Raw genomic sequence first — 16,612 nt, 5'->3', positions numbered from 1 at the left:
TGCTTCATTATTTAGTCAGAGCCAAGATAAAGACTAAACGCCTACATGTCAGTTGGTGTAATTTTTCGGTTGGCTCTCATTAAAAACTCCGAGCCACAAGACATTGTTCTATTGTAATCTGTTTATGTATGAAAAGTGTCTGCTAGTCCTAGAGAGCCGAGATTAGGGTCACTACAGTCTGTGATATGAAAAAAAAAAGAATGTTTTGTATCCTCTGTCATGAATTAGTCCGAACCAAAATCCTTACTCTCTTTTTCTCTGTAAGAAGGTGGATGAACAATGCCTGCAAGCAAAACAACAGTGTCAAACAAAATGAAGCCAGTTGTTTATACTGCAGATATAACGTTTATGAATAATTACTTTTTCAGTTATTTGCTGTTAACGACTCTTTATCTGCTTGAAGGACCATCTGTTGTTCCTTTTCAATTAGCTGAATTTAATATTTTTAATTCAGAGGCATTTTCGATGAAATGTATGTTAGTACATGCCTGATAAAGACGTCCTGTATGCCTAGAAGTAAGAAACATCTACATCTCTGAACAGGCCTCCATAAATGATTCAGTCTACACACACATATAGCGTCTAATTTCCATTTTAAATTCAGATATTCAGATGTATGCATGCAAATTCTCGTCGTGTTGGGACATTTTTTGCATATGAACGTTGCTCTGCATCTGCGGAGTGGAGGGGGGTAAGGGGAAGGGGGTGACGTGATGCCCCAAAGCAGTCTGGAAGGGCAAAGGTCAAGGGTCAGGTCAGAAGAAGGAGGGAAGGGGGAGGGGTGAAAGGTTCATTGTCACAGCAGTGGAGTCTGTGTGTGTGTGTGTGTGTGTGTCAGTAATATTTCACTACAGATTACTTTCAGTAACTTTCACTCCCATTTTCATTACGTGGAGCTCAATCTCAACACTCTCAAGTTGTCAAAATGTGACCCTGCAAGTTTTAAACATCACACACTTAATAAATCTATTGATTACATTGATTAACTCAATTTCATTTGCTTGTTTTAGCCGTTAGAGTGCAGATATATTTCAGTGTAAGTATGAAGCCTTTGATTGAAGTGTCACAGATTGATTTGTTACTTCACATTCATCAAACGTTACGTGCTGACGATACTGCCAGTGAATGTAACAACTGACAGATTGAGATCTGATTGGCTGGACTATCATGATTATACTGATTGGAGGGATGTTGCAGTTTATCAGTCAACAAAGTCTCAGATAACAAAGTTTCACATCAGTCTTGCAGCAGTTACACCGGCTCCAACTATGTCAGATACGCATGTTGAGTCTATACTTTGATAGCACTCCACTGTGCTGTGAGACGCTGAGACGTCACTCAGTCAGCTGGTCCGGTCCCGACTGCGAGACCGAGTCTAGACAATAGACACTTAAGTCTACAAAACATACACGCGCACTCTCAGCCGCCCCCCTCCCATACACATGACATAGACGCTCATGACCGTGGGCTTGACCCTTACACATGCACGCTAACACACACACACACACCTGCACACACACACACACACATACACACACACAGACTCGTAGGGAGGACTGTGTCTACCCCCCCTTTGCCCTCTGGCCTACAGGAAACAGCTGGGACCATATCATTTGCATCCACAAACTCTCACGCACACACACAGACGACGCTCTGACCCCGCCTCCCTGTTTATATTACTAATAATCATCATTACATATTCAACTATGCAAACACACAAGCACAATGCACAAGCGTATCTTTACTATATAATCCCAGCCCGACACAAACCGAGCTCCACCTCGACGACGACAACAACAACCCCTCCACCCTCTTCTCTACCACAAACACAAACACACATATATACACACACAGAGGCTAGACTACAGTGTGTCTAGACAGAGCAGCAGGAGCACACAGACACTGTAGTCAACTTTATATGCACATCACAGAGGTGATCTGAATGGTTTTAGGGCTAAAGGGTAAATAAAAGTCTCTGCGTGCACATCAAAATAACATTTCATCACAATAATGTTGTTAGTCGACGTATCCATAGTAACGGCATTCTGATTATTCACATTTCATCAGCTGTGGACATGTCTACATCCACACTAAGCCGGCTAAAATCTGAAAACACATCTTTTTTTTTTTTATCTTATTCATTTTGTCTTTCTGTCCACACTAAGCTGACATGTTCACACCCAAATACTGAGCTTTTAAACATAACAGTCTCCAGAGTGGATAAATAAAAATACATCTGAAATAACCTTTTTTTTTTTCCTCGCCAGACGGGAAAAACTGAGCTTTTCTGAGAAAGCTATGATGTAAGCTTGCTTTGAAACACGAAGATATTCCACCGTGTGTTCTGCGAGCTTGTGATGGGCCGTTCTCTCTATTTTCTGACTTTTATAACTAAACGATGAAGCATCAATAGTTATCAGATTGACAGACAATGATAATCATTAGTTTTTCTTTATGCACATGGTTTTTACATGTAAACAGTGCCTCTAGATGAGTGTGTCTTAGTGTGGATGATGTGTTGCGTGGAAGGAGAAAGGCTGTTTCTCACCCGTATCTGACCCCTACAGCTGATTGCAGATGAACAGATATGTACTCTCCATCTGCAGACTGTAATTTTAAAGGAATGGAGCGAGTGTTTCTGAACACGTATCCACACCTTTTTCCGATGTAGGTACTTTGATTAAATCTCATCGGGGGATCAAAACAGAAATAAAAAGGAGAACGAATACTGGACTCAGACATGTCCACACACATTCTTCTGAGCTCCACCTCTATCAAACGTCGCTTTGAGCTCAATGTCTCGGTCCAGTTCCTTTCAGTCAGTAGATGGAAGAAGATATGAAGGGGAAGAATCAATTCGGACAGAACTTTTTCCGTCTTCCTAAGAACGGGGACGGTAAGGACGGAGTCTTGTTACAGGAAGTAAACTGCGAGCCGACATGTTTCTTGATGAAAGCTGACAGCTTCTTGGCAACGTCAGAAACACAATCGCTGCTCGCATTGTGTCCGACAACCTCCCACACCTCGTTCAGCGGAGAGAGGGAAGGTCTTGCCAGCTGGCACGCACTCATATATATGAGGCCCATATCGTTTTGTGCTCCGGAGGCACAGAGCCAGTTTCCCAGCTTGTTTGTCATCCATCCATCCATTAAGCCTTCATTACTCAACCATAGATTCATTCATGGTAAACATTTCTATCGCTGATGCTGCGGAGAAATGTTGACAACTGTCAGCTGTAAACTGACACACATGGAAATTTGCTTTGTCTTTGTCAGATTTCACATGTGACAGACGTTGACTTGACTTGAGAGTTCAAACCAACAGAAAATCTGTTTTCCAGCATATAAACCGCTGAAAACCCAACATGAAAATACTGTGGGACAGTTAAATATTTTCACTTTTTATCCTCCTTCACCAACCTCCCCCCTTCTCTCGCTCAGTCTTTCCTTTCCTTACTTTCCTCGCCATGCTTCATTTGAAGGGCTTTGTCAGAACGATCTTGTTTGGGTTCCTGCGGAGGTTTGTTTTGTCTAAAGTAACGCACAAAAGCGAAGGCGAGTTGATTCATGCGGAGGATCAAGTGCAGATCTGGGCTGATTTGACTCTTTGAGTGAAGAAAAGATATTTTCAAAGCCGCTGAGCCGCCGCCGAGCTGCTGTACCGAAGCAGGTGAGGCTTCGGTGTCGGCGTCTTTCTCAAAGGGCACCTGAACGGTGAAACAGAAGAAGCGTTAAAGCTGGTTGGTAGAGTCTGAGACCAGCATGGTAGCAGTGAATATGGACAAATGTAATCATAAATTATTCAGTGTTTATGTAATGCTGAAGTGTTGCTACCCAAAGAAAACACGGAGGTGATGAAGTGTAGCAATGTTATTGTTATTATGTCACATCCACTCAAATATTAATGCTTGTCTTTTACTTTCTGGTTCATAACAGTGTTTTTTGGCTTGTGACCCTTTAAAATAAACCAATGTTCACTTGTAAGCAGTCATCACACATTGTATCCAGAGTGTGGATATGAATTATGAACACTATCATAACATCGGAGTCATGTTTGTGTCCGCCTGATGAAGTCCAATATTCACTCTCCTTTCAGCTTTGTCATAAACTCCAGCAAATCCAGAGAAAAATATTTAGCTGATAGATGTTCCACTTTCCTCATCGGCTTGTCTCCGGCTTTGTCTGTCGTTCGGCGCTGAGCAGGTAGTGAACAGTAGGTTTACCAGAGCTTGTTCGCCAAAAACAGCTGTCTGATGCTTGGAGAGCGGTGAGACTTAGCTAAAACTAGCTAAAAGAAGCTAAAAAGCGACCCCCTTTCACATTACATGTAGTCATTTTATTAAATCTAAAATATTGTTGTGTGGAGCTTTCAGTGAGGCTGCGTAGAAGCTGTCGAATAGTCTCACGCACACACATTTTAACACGCAGGCACGCCGTAGACGTTTGTAAGTCATATGTTGACTTGTTTTCCTGCACACATAAACCGTAGCCACAGCTAGATGTGTTTTCAATTCATTACTATTGTTTATGAATGTGCAATTGATTTTTCCCAGACACACACAAACACACACACACACACACAGGGTCAGCCAGACATTCAGAGCGTTCAGACATTGTTGCGTCTAGTCAGGTGTGTGTGTGTTTGTTTGTTTGCGTGTGTGTGTGTGTGTGTGTCTGTGTGTGTGTAAGGACCGGCTGGGCTGGTTTTAGTTTGGCAGCAAAACACTGTTTGGACAGGGACATCATGTCTGGCTTACACACACACACACACACACACACAGACACACTTGATCTGACTCTCACTACCCCATTCACCTTATCTAACACACACACACACACCTGCAGTTTCAGCATTAACAGGTGGCTTTGAATATTTTTTTTACACACAATTCTCCTGATTTTTACCGTCCTCACAAAACAACAGTATCTTCAACTTTTAGAGAATAAAACTCTCAGCGTGTTCTTCTATCACACTGTGGCTTAATGCGAATGTTATGAATCATCTTAAGACCTTCAACTACAACTGAGGTTTGGGGAGATGGGATTCAAATATCGATTGTGTAATTTTAGAGTGCAAAGTTCTGCACAAATGGATGTATGACACCGAGTCTTGTACAGTTTGTTTATTCTTGCAGCTTTTACAGATTCTTTGGCTGTTTTTTGATGCTAGAAACCAATTATATCTCAGTTTTCAATACGTAAAAAGTCTGAATGCTATATTATTACACTGATAATAGCTGCAACAAGCAATGGCGTTAAACTGGATGTTCAACTTAGCAATCAGCCCTAAGTCTAGTCTAGAAGTCCAGAAAATTGTGACAAACCAATAAAGATAAAGATAAATGTCAAAATTATGATATAGATATAGAGTTATACACTTCTGCTCAAAGGCACTTTAGCAGTATTTTACAGTGCAGACAGGAGGCACTGAACCAATAACTTCCCCTAACCAACCGGATGAACTGTGAGTGTGTGTGTGTGTGCACTCACTGCAGACTGTTAATGATAACTATTATGTCTAGTATCGCTCTGGATCACAGCCATCATATACGGAAACACACACACATACACACACACACACAGCACTCTGCATGTGACCTCCCCTCTGCGACTCTGTCTGACTTCCCTCTCTCTCTTTCACATTAAAATGAACAGTGTGTGTTTGTGTACGTAGGACTGTGTGTGTGTGTGTGTGCGTGCGTGTGTGCGGGGGTGCGAGACGACAGGGGTAGTCTACCTCCTTCTGGCTAGAATTCTAATGAGCAACTCACACACACACACACACACACACACACACACACACACACACACACACACACAGAGCCAGACAAGCAGCTGATAATGAGGTTTGATTTTCATATGTTTCAGACAGAATGCTCTGCAGGTCAGCTAGTACACAGAGGAGCTGTGTGTGTGTGTGTGTGTGTGTGTGTGTGTGTGTGTATTTGATACCTCATTGGGACCTTTTCTGGTATAAACACCAACCTTGTTGGGACCAGTAGTCCTCATGGAGACCAAAGCCAGGTCCTAAAGAGGCAAAACGTCATTTCCTGGTTTCCTGGTTAAGGTTAGGGTTTGGGTTAAGCTGTCCACAATGAATGGAAGTCAATGCAATGTCCTTAAAAGGATAGCTGTGCAAACCTGTGTGTGTGTGTGTGTGTGTGTGAGTGATTTCTGGTCCTCTTGTATTAGACTTAACAGACTCTCACTTTTTCCATTGTTAACATTAATGACCGTGTGTGTCCATTACAGCATTAGGTGTGTCATTTTGCTTTTTTGTCTGTGTTTTGTCTCCCTCTCATGTTCCCGATGTCAGTACAACCAGACTTCTGTTTCGTTTTTTTTAAAGCGCAGCCAGACTGCCATTCGCGGTTACATTAAAAACCACAAATAACACAAACATTTAAATCTCGGTTAATGTGTCACCCTGCCCTGACCCATTATGGGCACGAGCAGACACTCTGATTGTATTTACACACAGCGCATGTTACGTTTTCTGTTTTATTTCTGGAGAAGTTTATATTTTTAAGATGTTGGGTCACCACCGTTGTTTTGTTCTCAAAAAATAATATTTCAAAAGCAGAAGCAAAAGACAAAAAAAAAAAAAGTTAGGAACATAAATAAACAGTGACTGAATTATTGCTAAATATTTACACCAGCCACTGAGCAGATGTTGCGTCATCTGTCTGTCATTTCTGCATTATTTTTATGTCTCAAGTGCTCGGGAGGGAAAAAGATATCTGAAGTTGTTGTAGTTTTAACATAAAGCGCACAAACCTCCAGACAACAGGTGGCAGACAGAGGAAAACTATTATACATACAAATAGTTCTGCAGTAAACTCATTAGTTTCATAATCAGTCCATCTGTTGATTATTCATCAATTAGTCGTTTGGTCTTTAAAATGTTGATAAAATGTAAAATGATAGAAATAAGACAGCATAGCAACTATATAAACTGAGAATAAAACTGCTTTGAATGTCCTTTTCATAACACTACATCATTCTTATGAGTTAGCATAACAAGCTAAAAAGTAATAATAAGGTAGCATTATTCATTGAGAAACAAAAGCAACTCATTGAAGTTGCTTTGGAGCTTATTATCGACTCCTCGCAACTGTTCCTCAAGCACGTCGCTCTCAAATGAAAGCTGTCGCAAACCGAGATGCCTCGAATGGCTTTGATCAGCTGTTCATTCACAGAGCGCATCCGAAAGTCTTTTACAGTCAGAAGGTCAGAGGTCACGGCAGCAGTACAATGAGACTTATCGAGGCACAAGCCGCTCTTCGCGCTCGCCGTGTTTCATGTTCGGAATATTATTATTTAGTGGACTCGGAGGCTGTGACCTACTGTACTCGCTGTTAGCGTTAGCATAGCTAGCGTTCCAGGTGGGACTCACAGTTTAACACGGGAGTTCCCTGGATTAGCACGCTAAATTTAGACTAATGCTCCACTCTTCTTCTCTTCTACTCATCTACTCTACAGTATTTATTCCACCCATTATCTACTCCCAGTATATTCTCATCTGCTGGTTTTGTTCCTTCTCTTACTTCTATCATGCTTTACTCAAATCTCCTGTCTTTTTTATTGCATGAATCTTGTTTCATCCTATTCTAATGAGTCTATGCTGAACATTCAAGTTACTTGCAGAAACTCTAGGAAACGAGGAAAAAAAATCCTTTCATCAGGATACAAATAAGCTCTTAGGGAAGCGATTACTATCTCCCTCTGTGCAAAATGTAGTAGAAATTTTGTACATACAGTATGACACCCGATATTAAGTAGATGTACATATAACGTTACGATTGATGCCCTTCCTTCGCGTGTTCTTGATGTCTGACATTCAGTGGTGTCTTGTAACCCAGTACCAACATGTGCCAAATTTTAGTTGAGCCCAGAACCCATCATGTTGATAACTCTTCAACACGACACACCGTATGTAAAATAACCAGACACGCTGAAATAGCCTGCGTTGATAGGTGCGCGGTGATAGAATGTCCCCGGCGTGCGGCGTAGAGCGTTTTTAGGACGTCGTTTAAAAGCGGCACCTCAGGGGTTTTTTTTAAACGGTTATCCACATTTTCTCACCTTTTATAGATCAGACAACTAATCAGTTAATCAAGAAAATAATCCACAGATGAGTAAATAATGAAAATAATGATTTTTGCATGAATGTGCATGAATGTGAATGCAAGTTTTTCAGTTTGCTCTCTAGAAAATTCATTGTGTCACGATATACTGTGTTTCAGTACAGTAACACTGCATTCACTGTGACAGAGTACCTTATCTAAACCTCCCACTGCTGCTACAGCGTGTGTGTGTGTGTGTGTGTGTGCGTGCGTGTGTGTGTCGTCCCAAACCAGACGTGTAGACGTGTTGGAAATGACGTTTCCTTTTTCAGAACGAAGAGTGGTGAAAGATGAGAGTCAGAAAGGAGACGGATAGAAAGATGAGGAGGGATGATAATTGACCCCCTTACCCCCCCCCCCCTAAAAAACACACGCACACACACACACGCACACACGTACACACACTCACGTCCTTCTCCGTTTTCCCACTGTTGAAACCAGCAGTGGGAGTTTTGTGGACCAAAGTTCCCACACTTGTTGGCTGCACCATGACCGTGGCTTCCAAAGTCAATGGAGAGGGTGTGTGTGTGTGTGTGTGAGCGTGTAAGTGTGTGTGTGTGTGTCTATGTGTGTGTGTGTGTGTTTGCTTGTGTGTTTGTGTGTGCCCCCCCCTCCTTCCACTCTTTATAGCCTTTCTCATGGAAATTGGCAAGCAAATTGTGTGCACCTATGACCTATAACTCTCTCTCTCCGACCCCCCCTCCTCTCTCTCTCTCTCTCTCCCTCACACACACACACACACACACACACACACACACACACTCTCACACATAGACACACACAGCTGTCTGTGCTATTTCTGACTACCCAGACTGTCGAGTCATCCGAGGACTGAGAAAGGGGAGGAGGGAGGAATTAGCAAGCTTCTCTCTCTTCCTGCCCTTTTCTCTTTCCCTTTCTCCCTTTCTTCTCTTTTCATCATTTATTTTTTCTTTTTCTCTCCTCTCTCCTTTTGTCACTCCTATCTCTTTTTTCCCTCTGTCCTCACTCTATCATTTCCATCCCTATCTTTCTTTCCCTTTAAACATCTTAAACTATTATTTTTTTCTCCTCTTGCATATATTTTCTGTCCTACTTTTTTTTCTACCTTCACCCCCTTCCTTCCTTCCTTCCTTTCCTCCTCCCTCTACTGCGTCCTATCTCCTCCTTCCTTTCCTCTCTTTCCAACTTCTTTCCAACCTCCTCCCTCTTCCCTTCCTACCATATTTCTTCCTCCCGGTCTCTCTCTCTATTCCTTCCTTCCCTCATATCATCCTCTTTTCCACTCCTCCCTTCCCTTCCCACCATCCGCTCTCCTGACCCCCTCTCCACTTCTCCCCCCCCCCCCCCCTCCTCCCTCTCTTCTGTCTGTCTGCTCTCTCTCCGAGCCATCTGACTCGGCAATGACCGCCTGTGACCTTTAGCTGAATGCAGGAGGAGGAGGAGGAGGAGGAGGCAGATAGACGGAGAGCAGGCAGCGGATGACAAATGAGCTAATTGCTTTAGATTAACCATGGAGTGTCTGCCTGCCTGCGAGGCTTACTGCCTCCCCCTGTCTAGACAACACCACAGAGGGAGGGAAGAGCTCAGCAGTCTCTCTCATGCAACATGACTGAGAAGTGAAAATGTTTTAATAGGATGTTTTGTTTTGTTTTTTTTTTTGTTGTTGTTTTCTTCAAAGTTGCACAAGGGAGAACTTAAAAGAAGTGTAACTTCGACGCAGAGATATTGTGTCAGACGAGGTCAGTAATCTGCCCACAGCAGGAGATGGATATTAAAGGGGCACGACAACAATTTACTGTTGCACTTCTATAAAGTTTACAAAGAGTGATGAGTAATTAGTGAAGAGTCATTATCGATTAATGTACCAATTATTTATTGTTTAATCTATAAAATGTCAAAAATGAATGACTGTTCATACATTTCCCATAATTCTTATTATTTATAACCATATAAGAAGTTCAGATTATTTTTCCTTTGATCGACTGATTGATTAATCGACTTATCGTTTCAGCTTGAGTCAAAACTGTTGTAGTAGAGGCAGAGATATCCTGACTTTTAAAGTTCCTATCATGGGTCAAGCTCCAAAAACTCTAGATCCTACACTTCCCATAATGCAACCTGATAAAGTTTCCTCCAATCCTAGTAAACACCCACATCTCTCAAACTTTCAACTCCAGTCTTGTAACAGGGTTTCTGTTTTTGTAGTTTCCAAATCCAAACTGAGACAACCCAGTAAAAGTGTTGCAGTGCCCCTTTAACTCACTCAGTAAGTCATATAATAACCAGAGAGGAAAAGATTTAAAGTTGGTGAGTCAGCCGTCTCTGGAAGGTGCGAAGGACAGATGTCAGTCCTAAGTTTCGATTGGCCACTCCAGTTTTTCTATAAGTGTCCAAACCACCAGCAGAATGTAATACGAGACCTTCACACAAGACTTTAATAGTAAGAGAAGACTATAAAGCCAAATAATTGACTTTTTCAAGTCTTTTGAAAAATGATCTGTGGATGGAGACGCGGCTTTGACTTCTAATCTCAGTACTTCTGGATATAAAACAACATGAGAACAATGATGCGGGCTGAGTGCAGTTTGTAAAAGAGGAGTATGAAAGCTGTGAATTCAGTATTTTGTTGTTGTTGTTTGACACGTAGCATCATACATATGAACATGTCACTGAGATCCTGGAGTTTATGCGCCTCTGCGAGTTACCCAGAAACCCATTTTCGGCATACCGAAAACGCGCGCTATTGTGTATCCTTGTTGAAGTGTGTTAAGGCCTTAAGGATGTTTTTCACTGGTGTATCTGCACAACACATTTGTTTTGACAGTGTAAGAATAATGTTGTCATGCCAAAAAAAGCTTCGGAAACTGAAAGGAAGTAGAGACGGAGGAAAAGAAAAAGACCAAAACATGTTTTTCTGCTTGGCTGAAACGGAAAAAAAAAAATAGTGGATCAATATTATGTAATCTTGTTACACCGTCTTTTGGAAATGTACTTCTAATGTGCAAAAAAAAAAAAAAACATGTGGATGGAAACATCACATGAGAGACCGATTTTCCTGTCAGCGTGCAGAATGGAAGGAGTGAGAGAGACGGGAGAGGAGAGGAAAGAGGGAACGAAAGACGAGGAAGAGGCAACAGAGAGAAAAAGGGAAAGCGTGAAAAACGAGAGAGGACAAGAACGAGGAGGGAGGAGCGGCAGTCTGCTGACTGATCCGCTGACCTCCCCATTTGGGGGCTGACAAGTTGCACTGCAGGCTGAGAGACACACACACACACACACACCAACACACACACCAACACACACACACAGTCAGCTGCTCAGTGTGTTTTTATAGCAATAGCAAGTATTTTTCTTTGAATTATGACTCATCAAAACCAAGAAGCTGAATGGAAACAGCCCTTCATTTCCTCAGTATTGCAACACACCTGTCACACGCTGCGTTCACTGAAGCATTAACTAATAAAATAGTCATTAATTCAAAGTGTAATTACTCGTCAAAGCATGTACGACTCTTAAACCCGAACCAAATATATAATAAAAGCGGTTCATGTTGTAACTTATGTATGAATGAAATCACATCTTTAAGCAGACGCGGTGATGCGGTGCGGCCCGGAGTTATTGTGTTGTAATCATCGCTGGAACGGACCCATCGTTTACTGTATGTCACTAGTTCCAGCTGTGCTTCTTCCTGCTGTGACAAGTCTAAATGTCATTCTGAAAGCAAAACAACATGTAAAAGTCAGACAGATTTTTGAAAGAAAGACAGAAAAATTTAACCAGAAATGGTGATTCACAACAAGGAAACACTCAGGTTAATTCCAAAATGTGACAGTAAACTGAATATCTTTGGGTTGTGAACTGTTGATCAAGACAAAACAAGACATTTTAGTTTGCGCGCTGGGATTTGAGTAACAATGATTTTTCACCATTTTCACCAGACATTTCATAGACTGAACGACTCATCGGTTTATTGAGAAAATAAATGACTGATGAATGATCAATCGATAATAAAAAGAATCATTTCATTACTCACTCTTTTCATCACTTAATTCCACAGTATTGTTATGTTTTGATAAAAAATACAGTCTGTCTTTATAACACAATGACTAATCAAACTGCTGCACTGTCTGTGTATTAATTTGTCATAATTTCAGGAAAGAGAAGAGAAGAGAGGCTTTGTTACGTTTTAGTTTGAAAAGACAGAAGAACATAAAAAAGAAGAAAGAAAGAAAAAGAAAGAAAGAAAGGGAAGGAAGAAAGAGTGTTTTAACTGAAAGACGGAGTTCACTGCCAGCTGACCAAACAGAGAGACAGACAAGCTGTCAGCAGGCAGTGTGCCCACACACACACACACACACACACACACACACACACACACACACACACACACACACATATATACACACTATCAGATCATGGTCACTTTCAGGGACATTACATAGACTTACATTAATTTCCTGGAGACTCACCCAAACCATAACCACCACTTTTCTAACCCAAACCCTTACCCTAACCTCAACCACTGACCCAAAAATCTCATTTTTCCCATACTGGGGACACGGCTTTTGTCCCCAGTCGGAAAAGCCACTTAACCGGTCTTTAGTCTGAAATTTGTCCCCAAAAGCAGCCACTGACAGACCACACACACACACACACACACACACACAGATGGCAGGGCTGGCATCACGGTGCGTTCAAGTGTCTGTTTCTTGTTGCTTTTTTTTTTTTACAATAACAGTTTTCTTTAATAAGCAGAGGAATGTGAGTGTTTACATTGAATTATTTTACTGTGTATGTTTATGATCTTTCCTCACATTTCTCCAACCTCCCCTCACTCCCTTTCTTTCCTTCCCTTCTTCCTTCACTCCATCCTTTCCTCTTTTCTTTCTTTCTTTCTTTCTTTAATTAAAATATCGAATTAAATACTGATATTCTAATAACTCAAATATTCTAAAATCAAAAGTAGAAGTAGAAGAAAAGTGGAAGTGACGACCATGTGACCGATGAACTCAATAACTGCAGTTTACTCATACTCAGTGTGTGTGTGTGTGTGTGTGTGTGTGTGTGTGTGTGTATGAGTGTGTGTGCGTGGGTCATGCTAGCTAAGCAGCAGTTCACACATTAACCCTCACGTATCACAGCTGAAAATAGACGCAGTCACTGTGAAATCAAATCTCTCGTTTCACTTCCAATACCTCCTCACTGATCGGACTTATTTTTATGTTAATTTCACACTCTGAGTATTTGACATATTTTCTGTGTTTCCACACATATGGAAATACCGATACATACGCAGCCTTCGTCTCGGGTCATTCTGTACGTCCTCGTACGGCTGCGACCACAACATTTCTGATAAACATGTTGTAATGCTTTTTATATTCTATTTTTACCTTTATTTCCCCTTTCACCCCACTTTCTTTTTAAATATTTTGGAATGACAGGTCTGTTTGGCAGCTTAGCAGACAACACAAACAGTTTCTCATCTTGCTGCTTCATGGAGGATTGAAGCTGTATACTGTATAATATTCACACTTGATTTTTCATATTCTTTAATGAGAAGTTCAAGCTTCAATCTCTGCCCTCCCTTCCCCTCTCACCCCCCCCGTCTCTGTCTCATCATTATTCTGCCCGGCCCTCTGACCCATCTGTCTCTCCCAGACGCTCCCACCACTCCCCCTCTTTTTCTCTCCCTGCTCTCTGTCTCTTTTCCTCCCTCCCTCCCCCCCCTCCTCCTCCTCCCTCACATTGACCCCTTTTGTTCACAGCTATTTGGTGGTAGTTGGGGGGGTTGGTGGGGGTTGCGGTTGGTGGGGGGGTACAGCAGGGGTCTGGTCAGCTGTTTCCTCAATGTGTGTGTGTCTGGACAGTGTGGGAATGCGCGTGAGAAAAAGTAGGAGACAAAGCTGGGTCCAGCCTCAGAGTGCGTGTGTCAGCCGGCGAGGACACACACATACACACGCGTGTCGGAGCATCCGCGGGACATGTAGTTCGGAGTGTCGCTGCAGCTGGGGAAGTTTTCTTTTAGTTTCTTTTATTTTTTTGTTGTTTCGGTTGTAGTTCTGAGCTCGTTAACTGACTCGCTGGGGAGAAGATTTTCAGGTTGTAATCACTGGAATACAAAAATCTGTGAGAGGAAAAAAGTCTTGTAGAGCAAAAGGGACTATGCAGCCTTCATCAGGGAGTCACAACCATGACAACTGTGTTCAGACGCAACTGTGTGGTGAGTTCCTCATCTCGTCTCTTGGTCGGTTGGCACATTTTGGCTTTAATTTGCTTCTGTGTGTTGATTTGTTTGATGCAGCAAGGATGGATGCTGTTGCTAACGTGCTGCAGCTTGCAGAAGTAAATGTATGTTTAAATGTTTGTTGTTTAGTCCTGTAGAGTTGTCTTAAACAATCAGTCAATTAAGTGATTAGTTGACAGGAAACAAGCTATTTTAATGAACTGTTTAAGTCATTTATCAAACAAAAATGCCAAAAGTTCTTCGGTTTCAGCTTCTTAAATGAATATCTTTAGGTTTTGACAGTTGAATCAGTCACCTTGGGCGACTTTTGGCTCGCCTGATTGTAAAAATCCCTTTTTTATTTGATTATAATGCTGTCAGAAACACTACTAATCCATCGCTAAACGCTCTTCGGTTTCTCGTTTGCTAATAAGCCATCAAAGCTGCAGAAAATCTCCGTTAGTGAGTCATTAAGACGCTCGTTTTAACAGTGATTCATCAGGTCTGCGGTTGTAATGATAAATAAGTTGTTGGATGTTGGACCACATTCTCTGCAGCTCTTTGCCAGAAGGTGACGGGGTCACTCTGTCTCTTGGAGCAGTTCCACTGATGATCTAAAGCTAAAAAGACAAAGACTGATCTATAATCATTAGTAAATTGGTCTTTAACTCTTAATAAGACCATCAGTCACAACTTATAAAGTCTTTTTAAAGAGTGTGTTAAAGAAAAGAAAGCGTGCCTCGAATATATTGACTCTAGATATTTGGAAAATATGGTTTTGGCTGCTCAGCTCTTTTGGAAGATTGACAACAATTGTTGGGAGCTCTAGTTCTGCTCTAATAGTCGAGTTGGAGTTTGCTGTAAAATGTATTTATATGTCAGGAATCAAGTGGTTTTGTAGAGTTGTGTTCTATTCAGAAACTGGAGTTGGGTGGTAAAACACTGCAGTGAAGGTGACGTCCAACCAGCCGTCAGTCAGACGTTTCCTTCTGTTGTGTGACTAAAAGCCTCTCTGACTGTTGATGCTGCTTGACCTGAGTGAGATATTTTGTGTATGAGTGTGTGTGTGTGTGTGTGTGTGTGTGTGACCCGGTCTACAATGTTTGTAAAGTCAGCCCAAACCGCCTTTGTTTTAAAAACGATCATAGGCTTCAGAGGTCGTTAAATAAACCGGTTAAACCAGTTCAATAAACCGGTTTGATGAGAATCATGTGTGTGTGGTTGAAATTCATAAAAGCTTATGAATGAGTTACTGCAGTCAGCTGACTCTGTCTCTGCGTCTCTTTATGCGTTGTAATGGTTAGCTGGTCAGAAGGACACATAACAGGACTGTGAGAACTGGTGTGAACTGTCTGGAAACCAGTCTGCAGTCTACGTGTGTGTGTGTGTGTGTGTGTGTGTGTGTGTGTGTGTGTGCTGTCTGCAGGCTACTTTATGTTCCTCTGTCTGACTTGGCCCTGACCTATGCCTGCTCACTGTGAGAAAAATGTGTGTGTGTGTGTGTGGTAGTGTGTGTGTGGTGGTAGAAGTGGGGGGTTAGAGCAGACTGTCTCTAAACAAAGCTAGCCCTGTCTGTCTGGTCTGGCTGTACGTATGTGTGTGTGTGTGTGTGTGTGTGTGTGTGTGTGTGTGTGTGACCTCTACATAAGGACTACATCTCTGTCTGGACTCTGTCTGAAAACCCTTTTTTCTGTCTCACAAGACAGAAACATACAGAGACCTTGCGGTATTTACATTTCACAGTTTATTCATTTAGAGTCAGACAGCATTTTATGAGTAAACTGCCGCTTTAAGAGACACTTTAAGTCTCTGTGAATATATGAACTGTTTTCTCTTTTCCTTTATATGTTTAATTATGTCATTTTATTTCTTTTTATCAACAAATCCAAAGAGAAACGGTACATTTATAAAGTACTGAAACAATTTACTCTTTATTTAGATCTCCATTAGCTTCCATAAATTGGTTGCTAGTCTTTCTGGGGTCCACAAAGCAACAGTGACAATAACACAAACAACTATTATAACCAAATATAAAGATCAGAATCTATCAAAAAAGTTCATAAACCACAATAACAAAAAGTAGCAGCAGGTTTTGTTTTAGTGACTTTCTGAAAGAAAATCTTCTTTGTTGTGTTTTATGTTTGTAGGAAGCAGATTGCAGGCACTTCTTCACTAAACAAGTGTGATGTATTACGTCAAATGTCATTTAGCACGACATCTTTTCATGAGACTCTCCCTAAATCTGTTAAAAATCTGCATTATCTGTAGCCGAGATAACCGCA

At 41.6% G+C, this 16,612-nt stretch overlaps 1 protein-coding gene across 2 annotated transcripts in view; it reads left to right on the top strand.

The window, feature by feature from the left end:
- The window catches only part of pmepa1 (prostate transmembrane protein, androgen induced 1), a 41,240-nt gene that overhangs the window by 10,521 nt on the left and 14,107 nt on the right, over window positions 1–16,612 (top strand). The gene's annotated exons all lie outside the window — the stretch shown is intronic.

The sequence above is a fragment of the Thunnus maccoyii genome, chromosome 3, assembly GCF_910596095.1.
Source record: "Thunnus maccoyii chromosome 3, fThuMac1.1, whole genome shotgun sequence".
Taxonomy (NCBI): Eukaryota; Metazoa; Chordata; class Actinopteri; order Scombriformes; family Scombridae; genus Thunnus; species Thunnus maccoyii.
Note: the sequence above shows the minus strand (reverse complement) of the source record. Positions and strands in the feature narration are given on the sequence as shown.